This window comes from Equus przewalskii, chromosome X, assembly GCF_037783145.1.
Source record: "Equus przewalskii isolate Varuska chromosome X, EquPr2, whole genome shotgun sequence".
Classification (NCBI taxonomy): domain Eukaryota; kingdom Metazoa; phylum Chordata; class Mammalia; order Perissodactyla; family Equidae; genus Equus; species Equus przewalskii.
In genome coordinates this window covers 59,468,299-59,480,374 of record NC_091863.1, presented here as the reverse complement: position 1 = coordinate 59,480,374, position 12,076 = coordinate 59,468,299, and the positions used below count along the sequence as shown (strand labels likewise).

The following is a 12,076-nucleotide window of genomic DNA, read 5'->3' as shown; positions in this document are numbered from 1 at the left end:
AGATGAACAACATAATTGATGAGATAAACAAAAATCTAGACTCCCTGAATAACACAGCAGATATTATGGAGGAGTGAACCAGCAGTCTGGAGGACAGAAATATAGAAATGCTTCAGATGGAAGAAGAGAGAGAACTAAGACTAAAGAAATGAAGAAAGTCTCCAAGAAATATCCAACTCAACTAGGGAATTCAACATAAGGATTATAGGTATTCCAGAGGGAGAAGAGAAGGAGAATGGAGCAGAAAGCTTGTGCAAAGAAATAACAGCTGAGAACTTCCCAAACTCGGGGAAAGAGCTGGAAATACATGTGACAGAAGCCAATTTATCTCCAAACTATATGAATGTAAAAAATACCTTCTCCAAGGCATATAGTAATTAAGCTGGCAAAAGTCAATGACAAAGAAAAAATATTAAGGGCAGTAAGGCAGAAGAAAATAACTTACAAAGGAACTCCTATCAGGCTTTCAGCAGAAACCTCACAGGTTAGGAGAGAGTGAAATGATATATTCAAAATTCTGAAAGACAAAAATTTTCAGCCAAGCATACTCTAGCCAGTGAAAATACCCTTCAGATATGAAAGAGAAATAAAAACTATCACAGATAAACGAAAGCTGAGGGAGTTCATAACCACAAGACCCCCCACAAGAAATTCCAAGAAGGCCCTCATACCTGGAAAAAAGAAAGGGGTTACAAAGCCTTGAGCAAGGAGATAACTAGGTAGACAAAATCAGAAAATTGCAGCTGTCTATCAGAACAGGTTAGCAAACACTTAACTATACCATTAAAGATAAAGAGAAGGAAAACAACCAAAATAAATATAATCTCAGCATTTTAACCACAAACTTACAACACAAAATGGAATATGTTGTGACAATAATAACTTAGAAGGTAAAGAGGAAAGGGATGGAATTGGCTTAGTCTAAGGAAATAAGTGGCTATCAGAAAATGCACTATCTCATCTATGAGATATTTTATACACGCCTCATGGTAACCACTAAACAAATAATCAGAACAGAGACATAATGATAAACAAAGAGAAAACTAAGAAAATCATCAAAGAAAACTACCTAACTGAATTGGTGGTCCAACATACATGGGAGGAGAAACAAACGAAAAGCAGGACCACCAGAAAATGAGGGATACAACGGCAGTATTAAGCCCTCATATAGCAATAATCACTCTAAATGTAAATGGATTGAATTCTCCAATCAACAGATATAGAGTAGCAGGATGGATTAAAAAACGAGACCCAGGGGCTGGCCTGGTTGCCTAGCGGTTAAGATCAGTGTGCTCCGCTTTGGTGGCTTGGGTTCGGTTCCCAGGCGCGGACCTACACTTCTCATTGGCGGACACACTGTGGGGGCAACTCACATCCCAAAACAGAGAAAGATTGGCATGGATGGTCGCTCAGGGCAAATATTCCTCACCAGAAAAAAAAACAAGACCCAACGATGTGTTGCCTCCAGGAAACACATCAAGATCCAAAGACAAAGACAGGCTCAGAGTGAAGGGATGGAAGATGATACACCAAGCTAATGGCAAACAAAAGAAAGGAGGTATTGCCATACTTATATCAGACAAAGCATACTTCAAGATAAAACAGGTAATGAGAGACAAAGAGGGGCAGTATTAATGATAAAAGGGACACTCCACCAAGAAGACATAACACTTATAAATATATATGCACCCAACACAGGAGCAGTAAAGTACATAAAGCAACTACTAACAGACCTAAAAGGAGATATTAACGACAACACAATAATAGTGGGGAACACTATTATTAACACTCCAGTTACATCAATGGGTAGATCATCCAGACAGAAAGTCAACAAGGAAACTGAGGAATTAAATGAAAAACTAGACCAGATGGACTTTATAGATATATATAGAACACTCCATCCAAAAACAGCACAATGTACATTCTTCTCAAGTGCACATGGAACATTCTCCAGGATAGACCATACGCTGGGGAACAAGGCAAGCCTCAAGAAATTTAAGATTGAAATCATATCAAGTATCTTTTCTGACTATAATGCTATGAAACTAGAAATCAACTAAAAGAAAAAAACTGGGAAAGGGATAAAGATGTGGCAACTAAACAACATGCTACAGAATAATCAATGGATCATTGAAGAAATTAAAGGAAAGATCAAAAAATAGCTCCTGGAGACAAATTACAATGAAAATACAACATACCAACTCATATGGGAGCAAAAGCGGTCATAAGAGGGAAATTCATAGCAATACAGGCCCACCTTAACAAACAAGAAAAAAGCAGACTTAAACTAAACCTAACAGAATTAGAGAAAGAAGAACAAACAAAGCTGAAAGTCAGCAGAAGGAGGGGAATGATAAAAATTAAGAGTAGAAATAAATGAAAGTGAAACAAAAAAGGACAGTAGAAAGGATCAATGAAAGAGGGAATGGGTTCTTTGAGAAAACAAACAAAACTGATAAACCCTTAGCCAGACTCACTGAGAAAAAAAGAGAGAATAACCAAATAAATAAAATTAGAAATGAAAAAGGAGAAATTACAATGGATACCAAAGAATTACAAGGGATTATAAGAGAATACTATGAAAAACTATATGCCAACAAATTGGACAGTCTAGAAGAAATGGATAAATTCTTAGACTCATGCAACCTCCCAAAACTGAATCAAGAAGAAATAGAGAATCTGAATAGAACAAGCACAAGAGATTGAAACAGTAATCAAAAACGTCCCAAAAAATAAAAGTCCAGGACCAGATGGCTTCTCTGGAGAATTCTACCAAACATTCAAAGAAGATTTAATACCTATCCTTCTCAAACTATTCCAAAAAGTGAGGAAGATGGAACACTTCCTAGCACATTCTATGAAGCCAACATCACCCTGATACCAAAGCCAGACAACAACAACACAAAGAAGAAAAATTACAGGCCAATATCGCTTATGAACATACATGAAAAATCCTCAACAAAATATTCGCAACCGAATACAGCAATATATTAAAAAGATCATACACCATGATCAAGTGGGTATTCCAGGGATGCAAAGATGGTTGAACATCCGCTAATCAATCAGTGTGATACACCACATTAACAAAATGAGGAATAAAAACCAGATGATCATCTCAATAGATGCAGAGAAAGCATTTGATCCAACATCCAGGGGCTGGCCCTGTGGCACAGTGGTTGAATTCCTGTGCTCCACTATGGCAGCCCGGGCTTCACAAGTTCTGATCTCGGGTGCAGACTTATGCACTGTTCATTAAGCCACGCTGTGGCGGCCTCGAACTTACAAAATAGAGGAAATTTGGCACACATGTTAGCTCAGGGATAATCTTCCTTACACACACAAAAAAAGACCCAACATCCATTTATGATAAAAACTCTCAATAAAATGGATATAGAAGGAAAGTACTTCAAAATAATAGAGGCCATATATGACAAACCCACAGCCAACATTATACTCAATGGGGAAAAACTGAAAGGCATCCCTCTGAGAACAGGAACAAGACAAGGGTGCCCACTCTCACCACTCTTATTCAACATAGTATTGGAGGTTTTGGCCGGAGCAATTAGGCAAGAAAAAGAAATTAAAAGGAATCACCCACAATCAAAATATACAACTATGTACCAGGGGGCTTTGGGGAGAAAAAAGAAAAATTTTAAAAAATAATAAAATAAAAGGAACCTAAATAGGCAATGAAGAAGTAAAACTCTCGCTGTTTGCAGACAACGTGATCCTATATATAGAAATCCCTAAAGAATCCATCAGAAAACTATTAGAAATAATCAACAACTACAGCAAAGCTGCAGGGTACAAAATCAACCTACAAAAATCAGTTGCATTTCTAGACTCTAATAATGAACTAACAGAAAGAGAACTCAAGAACACAATCCCATTTACAATCACAAAAAAAAAGAATAAAATGTCTAAGAATAAATTTAACCAAGGAGGTAAAAGACCTATACAATGAAAACTATATTACTGAAAGAAATAGATGATGAAATAAAGAAATGGAAAGATATTCCATGCACATGAATCGGAAGAATAAACAGTTAAAATGTCCATACTACCTAAAGCAATCTACAGATTCAATGCAATCCCAATCAGAATCCCAATGACATTCTTCATGGAAATAGAACTAAGAATCCTAAAATTCATATGGGGCAAAAAAAGACCCCGAATTGCTAAAGCAACACTGAGAAAAAAGAAAAAAGCTGGAGGCATCACAATCCCTGACTTCAAAATATACTACACAGCTATAGTAATCAAAACAGCATGGTACTGGTACAAAAACAGGTACACACATCAATGGAACAGAATTGACAGCCCAGAAATAAAACCACACATCTACAGACAGCTAATTTTCAACAAACGCGCTAAGAACATACAATGGAGAAAGGAAAGTCTCTTCAATACATGATGTTGGGAAAACAGAACAGCCACATGTAAAAAAATGAAAGTAGACCATTATCTTTCGCCATACACAAAAATTAACTCAAAACGGATCAAAGACTAGAAGGTAAGACCTGAAAGCATAACACTCCTAGAAGAAAATATAGGCAGTACACTCTTTGACATCGGTCTTAGAAGGATCTTTTCGAATACCATGTCTACTTGGACAAAGTAAACAAAAGAAAAATAAACAAATGGGATTTCATCAGACTAAGGAGCTTCTGCAAGGTTAAGGAAACCAGGAACAAAACAAAAAGACAATCTACCAATTAGGGGAAAATATTGGCAAATCATATATCCAACAAGGTGTTAATCTCCATAACATATAAAGAACTTACACAACTGAACGACAAAAAAACAAACAACTTGATCAAGAAATGGGCAGAGGATATGAACATTTTTCCAAAGATACACAGATGGCCAATAGGCACATGAAAAGACGTTCAATATCACTAATCATCAGGGAAATACAAATTAAAACTACACTAAGATATCACCTTACATCTGTTAGAATGGCTATAATCACCAAGACAAAAAAGAACAAATGTTGGAGAGGATGTGGAGAAAAGGGAACCCTCATACACTGCTGGTGGGAATGCAAACTGGTGCAGCCACTATGGAAAACAGCATGGAGATTCCTCAAAAAATTAAAAATAGAAATACCATATGATCCAGCTATCCCACTACTGGGTATTTATCCAAAAAACTGGAAATCAACAATTCAAAGAGACTTACGCACCCCTATGTTCATTGCAGCATTATTCACAATAGCCAAGACATGGAAGCAACCTAAGTACATATCGACTGATGATTGGATACAAAAGATCTAGTGTATATATACAATGGAATACTACTCAGTCATAAAAAAGACAAAATCATCCCATTTGCAACAACATGGATGGACCGTGAGGGTATTATGTTAAGTGAAATAAGCCAGACAGAGAAAGCCAAACGTCATATGATTTCACTCATTTGGAAGATAAACAAACACACAAAGAGAACAGTTTAGTGGTTATCAGAGGGGAAGTGGGTTGTGGGGTGGGCACAAGGGGTGAAACGGCACATTTATATGGTGACTGGAAATAATAATGTACAACTGAAATTTCACAATGTATTAAATTATTATGACCTCAAGAAAAAAAATATTGTTCCTTTATTTTAGGCAAATGCATAGGTTCTGAAGCCAGACTGACTGGCTTTAAATCTCAGTTTAGCTACTTGCTAGGTCTGGGGATAAAATCTGGCCCTATGAAAGAATATGTCAGCTCTTACCAAAGTACAAACAATAGACAAAGCACGAGATTTATTTTTCACACCAGACAGTTCTGGTCTCCTTCACTTATGTGCACAAAAAAAAAAGTAAAAGATTGAAAATCCCATGACTTACCACTTCCCCTAAAGTTAAGAAACAGGAATTTGTGGGTTATTTTTATAAACACTGTAGACAAACCCTTAGGCAATCCTAATCATACCCTGACACTCAAGGTCAAATAATATATTGTACTAAACAAATTATTCCTTTCTCCATCATCATATAATGAATTTAAGGCTTTAAAGCTATCTGAAGACTACAAGGGTTTTTAAGACTAAAATTCTGTCATGACCTAGCTAGAAAGAGATGAGCAAGACAAAACACTTTGCTTTAGATGGACTATACTTGAAGACATATGACACCAATCTGATTGCTAATACATATAAATGCACTTACAGTTGTGATTAGAAATTAATACCAAGATATTGTGGCCATAAATCTGAACTAAAAAGTGATATTTGGAATTAACAGTGAAATGGTATAGTAAAATATGAGAAAGCATTTATTGGCCAAAATGAAACTGTTGTATACAAGTAATTCAAACTAATATTAATATTTTAATATTATTATATTTAATAATTAATATAATATACTTCACATTATTACTTTAATACTATTAATGATTAATTTAATAATTCAATTAGAATTCTTAGAGCAAATAATTTTATCATCACCAAAGAAACAAATAACTCCTTTTTTTCCTACCATTCTAAGTGCAAGGATCAAGAAAAGAGATTACCCTTGCAATTCTTTAACAACTAAGCTCTCTGGAAGCTTTTGCTGGCTCAAGGATCAACCTCATGCCACTAGAGGTCAGCTGCAAATTTACCCTAAATAGTCCTAAGAATTTTCTTTAAGGGCTCTCCACTGTGGAATTCTTTCTCTCTCCTCTCATATCTCTGTCGACAGTTTTTCAAGTCTTAACAGAAGCCCCCTTAATGCTCTCCTCTCCTGAGAGGCAGGTAGTGTGCTTTGGGTGAACGCTCAAGAGAGCAGAAACCATTTTCTCCACAATTTCAAGAAATATACAGCACTCTGCAAACTCTCAGGTGGGAGTAGGGGAGGGAAGTAATTCCAGTATTATTCCCTCCCTATCTGCTTTGGGTGGAACATCAAATGCACAAGTAGGATCAGCAGCAATTAGAACAGCATAAAAGAAAACACCTCAATTTTTTGCAAAAAAATCAACTAAGGTAAATGACCAGGCTAAAACAATTTCCCTAAGACATGAAATAAGCCATTTATTTCAATTAGTAAACTGTTAAAATGCACTCCTGATTACAAGTCTGGAAAACTGGACTACTACACTAGAGGACTATAAAGTAAAAATAGGTGAAAAAAATTTAAATCCTTGAGCTATAGCTGAATAATCGAAATGTGGACAGAAAACATGAGACAGTGCAACTAACCAGCTCAAAATGGGTATATTTTATCCTCATGGCCTTCAATGAAAGAAGTATCCATGAAAATTGATGTAATCTACCAATATCCCACACATTTGAGCCCACAAAGATGAGGAAATCATTCCGACTTTCTAATAGTGCTGGAGAAACTAGAAACATATTTATAAAACCAGAAACATCTTGCCCTTTCATTTTAATGAAATATATTCTAAAGGTGTGATACTTTTCCTGCCATACTAGCTCAGCAAGTAAGTAGGAAAGTTATATCACATGAAATCAAGCTGAAGACTGAGATTTATAAGTGAAAAACATGATTGCTGGGATGGCAGACTGAACTGAAATAGGTCTGACTGTTGCCTGTCTCCCTCGCTGGCCTCCCCTCCACCCCCATCTTGCTTTAAGTCCAAAGAAAGATCATATTTAAAAACAAAACTCTGTAATACTTTAAATGTTGTCCTGCCCTTTAACAAAGATGAGTAGAGGGAATTTTGAGACAAAACTCCCAAATATTATTCTCATCTATGCCAGTGCCTGTATCACCTCAGACAAATCTCTCCTTACAATTTACTTTCCCAACTGGTAAATGAAGATTATTTTCACTCGTTGGGATGTCAAAAGTCTTGATTAAAGTTTTCCAAGTATTTTTAAACATACGGACAAAAGTAGTTATAATGAGGGACAGCCCTGTGGCCTAGTGGTTAAGTTCGGCATGCCCCAATTCAGTGGTCCAGGTTGGGCTCCTGGGTGCTGACCTACACCACTTGTAGGCAGCCATGCTGAGGCAGCGTCCCACATACAAAATAGAGGAAGACTGGCAGAGATGTTAGCTCAGGGTGAATATTCCTCAAGCAAAAAGAGGAAGAATGGCAACGGATGTTAGCTCAGGGCAAACCTTCCTCAGCAAAAAATAAAAAGTAGTTATAATGAGAAGGATTTTATAAAAAGGAATGAATTGCCTTAGAGCCCTCACAGAAGTAAGACTGTAGTGCATTAGTTTGGGTTATATTTGCTCATCCTTTCCCTGTTTTCAAACAAATTTTACTGCTTCTACACGTGTTTTTTAACAACCTTCTGCATTAGAGACTAGAGATGTTAACCCATCCTTTGGAGAGATTAGTATTGAATCTAACCCTACCCAGAGGCCAAGAATCAAGCTCTTCCAAGACTACGACTGGAAAAGAACAGTTTCTATGAGATTAAGAAGATCAGTAGAGAAATCAGTTTGGAGGAGAAAAGGAAATGCAGAAATTCCTTGGGGAAAACCTGGAAGAGCTTCTAGCTTTAGACAATGTTGTTATTCATTCCCAGCAATTTAAAAAATGATTCCAAATTATATTTAACCCACAACACTCAATCAGAACTAAAGTAGAGCAAACTTTACTTTTTTCTCCTTTAAGAGCTTACATTCAGAATTAAATCTCATACATTAGCACTGTTTTTGTCATTTCGTGTATTTTTTCTATATAGAAACATTTTTTTTACTGGCTGGAGGGTAGTTTGATATAGTTCTAAGCTTACCAGCTCTGTATTCTACATTTTTTCCTTTTAACCAGTGACATTTCGAAGATGCGGCTGTGTTAGAAATAGGGATGTTGACATACAGTGTGTTGCTAGATGCCCGGCATCTTTCCAGCCCCCCAAGCCTTTCCTCGCATTATTTCTTCTACCTAGGCTGCCCTCCCCATCTCCATTCCTGCAAAGCTAAATCCCACCATTTTTCAAGGCTCAGGTCAAATGCCCCCTTCCCTGCACTCACACAATACTTTGTTTCTAATGTACAATGTCACTGAGATTAAAAGGCTGTACCTATCTTTCCTACTACATTGTGAGCCTCTCCAGTACAAGAAAACCCTCTCATGTCATGACAGTGGACACAAGAAAGTTCAAAAGTTAAAATATAAAATCTCAGCTCAAAATACCCTTTAAAATGGATGAGATAAGCAGCCTAGTTATTGAATCAGTGGGGCTGCTAGAACCCATTGTCTTCCTAACTGAACTCCATTAACTTGATTGCACACTCTTTTGAGGCAAGGGACTCGGTCCTATTTTTTGTGTAATGCCCCCTATCCCCCGAAACACACACGTCAATATCACCTAATTCAACGTTCTGCACACATGAAGTCTCAATACAAAGCCATATTACTGTAGATGAAGAGGCTGTAATTAAAACAAAGATCGGATGCTGAAAAACATTGACCTGTGAAACGATAAAAGAGTTGTCAGTGCTTAGGATAACCTCAAGGTCTATAACAAAAAGCGTCAAAGATAAAGATGCCACAGGGCGCGACAAGGATGGAGAGTAACTTTAGTGGGAAGGGAACGGAATGAACAACATGAAATCGAAACGGGAGAGTTCTCTCAGTCTAGCTTATGCTCCCAGAGCGAGACAAAAAGCAAAATATCTATTTTTTTTACATTATTTCATTAATAGTGGTGATCAATCGATGTGACTTTTCATACCGGGCATAGATCTTCTCGTACTTTCAATTAATTAGGTAACATAGGCCATGGATGATCAGGACACTTCTCCAGGAGAGCACAAGAAAGTGACACGGCTCAGGACCTAATCTCCCTTCCTCTATCCCCTCCTAGGGGAGGTAACACATGAGTGTGGTGAACACCTGAGTTGTGAAGAAGTGAGAGTATGGAAATTGCCCCAGATTAAAATGACCTTCTCGCCACTCCAGGTAGTACAAACTGACAGCACGGAACACCCCTCCCGTAGAAAGGGACGACGGGAAGCCCGTATCTGACTTACCTGGGTTTTCTGTCCTATGGGTAAACCTCTGGAGCTACGCAGCCCGTGGCAGCGACAAATCCACGCGCGCAGGCTCCGATCTCACACGCCGGGACAAGTCACAGGAGCGGCAGTGGCTGTGGCCGTGGCGGCGGCAGCGGCAACTCCTCCCTCTGCTTCTTCGCTTCCTCCACCCCCGCCGGCGGGCGGCCGCCCTGGGCCCCTCCTCCCTCCCTCCCCCCACTTCCGGGCGCTGCCCCGGCCGGAAGCAGCGCCGGCGAGGCCGGGAGAGGGACGCGTCACGTGAAGGGGCACGCCATGACTGGAGTCGCGCGTCCCCCGCCCCCTGCTGCCCGGCCGCCGCGCAGCCTCAGGCGGAAGTCTTCCCTTGTGGCGCTGCAGAGAACCCCCTTCCCCCTCGCCAACAGCAAAGCAAAACAAAACGACCCGCCCGAACCTGTGTCCTCTGTAGTTTCCCAGCCTCCAGCCAGGAAGTGCCATATAGCTCATCGCACATCATCTTCTACATAGTTCAGCTTTTCCCGGCATGAACTCAACGTGCTTCTGCTAGACTTGTGTAGCCTAACTCCAGATGTGAACGCCAGAACTATGAACTTGCCGTCATCTATTGAAAAATGATCTCAGAAAATGTTTTGAATTCATATTTTTTTAATTGATGCTTTTAAATACATAATCTTTATGTGTGAGTGTGTTGGAGTTGGGGCAGGGATCTCACTTCACACTACCTTCACATCGCCCTTCCAAGCGCTGAACCACTTGCCCATTCATTCATTTGTTCATTCATCCATCATCTTAAGAATCTGGAGGATTCCAAGGATGCAGAGAATATTAGAGTATATCACCATGAATTTAGATAGAAATGAGATGCATAAATTGTAGCAATACAATGCAATGAATGGTACAGAAAGCATTTGAGAAAAAATGTCTTCTTTGATTCTTGTTTTCCAATTTGACATTTTAAAAAGCAAAATCCTAGGATTTTTTTCCAACTATAAACATCAACGTAAGAGGGAGAGGTTCTCTCTCACTAATTTTGAAGCGAGATGTAGTCTTTTCATATCAGCTTTCATTAACTATCTGTCATAAGATGTATGGGAAAATTAATCACAGGATTATTTTAGGCCTTCAATTAAGTACTTCAGAAAGAAATCACTTCCTCCTGAACCTATTACTTCCCCCTCTACACCCATCCACATAAATAAAAAATCTGCTTGGGGCCGGCTGGTGGCTTAGTGTTTAGGTCCCCACGCTCTACTACCCAGCCCCAGGGTTCCCCAGTTTGGATCTGTGGCGCGGATCTACACACCACTCATCACGCCAGGCTGTGGCGACATCCCACGTACAAAACAGAGGAAGACTGGCACAGATGTTAGCTCAGGGCCAATCTTCCTCAAGCAAAAAAAAAAAAAAAAAAATCAGCTTCAGGACTCCTTACCTTCCCAGACATTAAGTTGTAGTTGTCAATCAATGTGCACAGCCTTAACCATTAAGATACAGTTTCAGCCCCAAATTTAAGATCTTAAAAATCATATCACATGAAATTAAGATCTTTTAAGGGGGCTCCCAATTATTAGCAAGTTGGTTTGTAACTACAATATTAACACTGTCCTATGCTTTCAAACAAATTCACTGACAGAAACCAAAAATAAAGCTTTACTAGAATAGCAAATCTACTAGCTCTCTAGTTTTTTTATGTAAAGTTGATTGTTAGGAGCTGTAAGATCCTCCACCATATTCGTCCTTAGTGACTGAGCCTTTCTTTTGCTCACACACCTCTTATCTCTAAATGCATCATCCCTAACCGCCCTCACCAATGCACAAGCACACCACCACTTTTTAGGATTACAATATTAGTTTCACTGAGCTCTCAAATAAAAGGGAATGTCTTCAAGAAGTAATCAGGTTTTCTGGCATTGAGCAGACAGTAGGTGCCCCCCAAATGCTTACGGAGTGGTAGTAGTATCTCCAATCAAGTTAATAGTCACAAGGGTGAGAACTCAACATCTGTGCCTCTGCAACTACCATGGCACCTAGATCAAAATAAGTTTAGTGAATTTAAAAGAACACGTTTTAGAGTGAAATTAAGAATGGGATTTATGACATGCACCCTAACTAAAAAACAATTCATAGCCCTCCAATGAGTAAGCTTTAAAGGAC

The 12,076-nt window shown here is 38.7% G+C and overlaps 1 protein-coding gene across 3 annotated transcripts in view; it reads right to left on the bottom strand.

Annotated features, from left to right (window-relative positions):
• The window catches only part of ATP7A (ATPase copper transporting alpha), a 132,221-nt gene extending 122,068 nt beyond the window's left edge, over positions 1-10,153 (bottom strand). For all 3 annotated transcript variants that reach the window (XR_011536195.1, XM_070605791.1, XM_070605792.1), the window contains exon 1: positions 9,920-10,153. The gene's annotated coding sequence lies outside the window, so the exon portion shown is untranslated. The remainder of the gene's footprint in view (positions 1-9,919) is intronic.
• Positions 10,154-12,076: the final 1,923 nt, after the last annotated feature.